Source organism: Chrysochloris asiatica, unplaced genomic scaffold (genome assembly GCF_000296735.1).
Source record: "Chrysochloris asiatica unplaced genomic scaffold, ChrAsi1.0 scaffold00133, whole genome shotgun sequence".
Taxonomy (NCBI): Eukaryota; Metazoa; Chordata; class Mammalia; order Afrosoricida; family Chrysochloridae; genus Chrysochloris; species Chrysochloris asiatica.
In genome coordinates, this window is record NW_006408651.1 from 4,463,050 (window position 1) to 4,466,881 (window position 3,832).

General features: G+C 39.3%; 1 pseudogene; it reads right to left on the reverse strand.

Moving 5' to 3' along the window:
* Positions 1-3,048: 3,048 nt before the first annotated feature.
* The window catches only part of LOC102838256, a 3,656-nt pseudogene continuing 2,872 nt past the window's right edge, over positions 3,049-3,832 (reverse strand).

A 3,832-nucleotide genomic window follows, 5' to 3' on the forward strand; every position in this document is an offset into this window, starting at 1 on the left:
CATAGTAAACCATTTTTGTTGTTGTTGTTGTTATTAGATGCTGCTGGACTAGTTCTGACTCATAGCAAAGTTTTGTACAACAGAATGAAACACTGCCTGATCCTGCAATAGCCTCACAAATGTTATGTTTAATCCCATTGTGCAGCCACTGTGTCAGCCCATCTTATTGTGGATCTTCCGCTTGTTTGTTGACTCTCTACTTTACTAAGCATGATGTCTATGGAAATTAAGGTTGTGTGTCCATTTGGCTGGGCCAGAATTTTCTCTGGTCTGGCAGTTAAGATGTAATCATCCCCTACAATGAGACATCATATAATGAAATAACCTACATGATGAGATCTGTTAGCACTCAAGCAATTGAAAGGAAGTTTTCTCAGGGGTGTGGCCTGCTCACAATACATGTGGACACTTTGCTAAAGCTTACACATGCTTTTTTTCTGGTTCTGGACCATGCATCTGACCTCAGGTTCTTTGGACTTGAGCCACCAGTCAGCCATGGTGGTGGTGGTGGTGGTGGTGTGCCGTGGAGTCAGTTCCAACTCATAGTGACCCTGTACAGGGCTTCCGAGGCTGTGCATCTTTATGGGAGCAGAAAGCCTCCTCTTTCTCTCGCAGAATAGCTGGTCATTTCGAACTGCTGACCTTGAGGTTAGTAGCCCTATTCTTAACCACTATGTTAACAGAGCTCCTTCCTGGCAAATGTCAGCAGCCTTCCATCTTACCTTGGAGTCATTCACCTCTGCAGTCTGCTGTGTGACCTGCTGATCTTGAGTTCATCAGCCCCTACAGCTACATGAGTCAGAAACTTCCAGCCTGACCTGTGACCCAGCAACTTAGAAATTGTCTGCAGCTACAACTGTGTGAGTCATTTCCCTGGGATAACCTCTCTATGTATCTACATATATACAATTTACTAGTTTTGCTTCTCTAGAAAATCTAGACAATATCGACAGAATCCAGGGACCATGTTGTTGTTGTTGTTAAGTGCCGTGGAGTTGGTTCTGACCCATAGAGACCCTGAATAGAGTTTCCAAGGCTATAAATCATTATGGGAGCAGAGCCTCATCTTTTTCCTGTGGAGCAGCTGGTAGTTTCGAACTGCTGGCCTTGTGGTTCACAGCCCGATTTGTAACCACTACGCTACCAGAGCTCCTTAGGGACCATATAGCTGTCCAATTAAAATGGCCAGTATTAGTCCATTTCAGCTTTCCTAATGCCTAGGATATTGATCTCTGCATAATAAAATACTTGCCAATTCATTTTTTTTTAAGCATACAGCTCAATGATATTCATTATGTTCATCATGTTGTACAAAGATCAATCCTTTTTTTTTTTTTTTTTTACTTTCATTCCCTCTTCTTCCCATGTCTTTCATTTCTTTTTTCCTTGAAAACTGGTGGTGGTTATGTGCTATGGAGTCAGTTGTGACTCATAGAAACCCTGTACAAGGGTTTCTGAGAAACCCTGTACAAGGGTTTCTGAGACTGTAAATCTTTTTGGGAGCTGAAAACCTCATCTCTCTCCCATGGAGCAGCTGGTAGTTTTGAACAGCTGACCTGTGGTTAGCAGCCCTATTTGTAATCCATTATGCTATCAGGACTCTTTCCCTGGAGGATTAGATGAGATGGTTTATGCAAAGCATGGCTCATAGAAAGATATCAAAGAATGCTGCTGTTATAATAATCAATATCACCAAATACTAGGAACTTTATCTTATACTGCCTTGTATTGTAATTTTAAAAATTTAATCATAACTCACCTCATAATTGTTCACCATATACCACTTATAACAACCAATGAACTAGTCTTTAATATTGTAAGGGCATAGATTGTATCTTTCTTAACATTGTCTCTGCCTATCCAAAGATATGCACAAAACTTTCATTACCCTGAATCTTCCTGATTTGACATGATTTGGTTTTAACTTTGAAGTCAAGTATCAGTGAAGATAGATATAAGGCAAATCCGCTTGTCATAGTGACACATTCAGCATTTACAGGAGATCCACAGTTCCTAGCTCCAAAATTTTGTGTTTTAAGCAGCATTTACTACCACAAGTTATAGCTATTCCAAAAGCTATATCATGGGGTTGCGTTGATTTTTATCTCCTTTAAGTTCCCTAATATGTCCCTTTCTTTCCAAATCCATGGTCACTGTATTAATTCAGTGCTTTTGGATTGACAAATCTATTTTTTGGACATTGAACTAATTATCCTGCAAGATGCAGTCATCACTATTGTGTGCAGTCAGTTATTTCATGTCTCTCTCGCTCTGTTTTTCAAACAGAAAAAGAATGAATGTTTAATCCCCACTGAACACATTAAGGTCAAGAATTTCAAAAGTAAATCCACCTTTCTTTCCTTACTAGTTTATTTTTGGTGAAAGGCCAGAAATTTCATTTTTCTACAAGGAAAATCTGCTTCTAGGTGATAATTTGAAAATCTTGACATATATTTATATATTTTAAAAGATTCAAAAGTATCAGAGAAGAGGGAATATCAGATTAGTAACTACAACATTATAAAGGCTTTCCTAAAACAAGAAACAACGCGTATACACGCACACACACCCCCCTAATTTATGCAAATTAAAAATGTATATAAACAGCACAATACTGTGATCCTTAATCATGATGCATTCCCTAAACACATAATAACTACTGTTATTAATAAATCTTTGATACACTCATTGTATACCCAAGGAGACATCATTAAGTCTTTAAAATCTTCTCTGCCTTCTTCGTGGGAGGATATTTCTAGTGGTAGTGTAGGTTAATGTGCTGGACTGCAAGGTTAGTTTAAACCGCAAGGTTGGTGGTTCAAGATCACCAGACGCTCCTCGGAAACCCTATACAGGGTCGCTATGAGTTGTATCTGACTCGACAGCACTTAACAACAACAAGATTTCCTATTTAAGATTTAAGTAAAAGAAACAGATTTCACAAGGTGCCATCACTGATGAAACCTCAAGTGCTGTTTTTTTCTCTTGAATTTTTGGATAGTAAATAGTCCATGGGGACCATACATAAATACTATGACAGAAGAACTCTTATGTTAAGTCTTTTGATGGAACTTGATTGGTGATGAAGTTTTGTGACATGCTTGAGCAACATCCCGAAGGGGGTCTAATCTGACTTGATACTTTGTCCAACCACTGTAAAGGTCCGTTCAGCAAGGACTCCTTGTTACCATCTGCCTTCAGCATTCTGTTCTCCACCCTTTAACAAAACTCATTCTAATGTGCACTTTCCAGGTAGTAGGTACATGACTTCAAAATCCTGATGAACAGACTGAGTCAGACAGCAGCAAATTCTTGATTGTTGAAGATCTTAAGATGACAACCTGGTGAAATTTTGCACACGATTGCAGGGTGCCAGCCAGATCTCTGATTTCAAATGGGGCTCTGCACAAAGATTGTACTATTACTTAGCCACTCGACAAAAACTTCCCCACCTATGTAATACAGGAGCACTCCTCTTTCTATATGCCTTTTGTCATTTCTACTGTAGCATTACGGTTGGTGTTGGACAGGAAACCTAAGCAGAAATGTTCTGAATTGGATGGGTCTGTAAAGCCATCTACAGTGAGTGAGGGCTGTAAGGTATGGAAAGGTTCTCCAATCATCTGGTTTAATCCATAATATCCTACTGAACACCAAAATACAGGTTCTGAGTAAGTAACAAGCTGCAAATCCAAGCAATGATTAATGGTGACAGAGCTGTAGGAACTTAACCGGGGGAGCTAGGTTTGCTAGTCCATGGAGCTAGAGTCAAGTACTTTGGGGCTGAAGCTTATATCACAGTGGAGTACTATATTGTTTTTGTTGTTGTTAT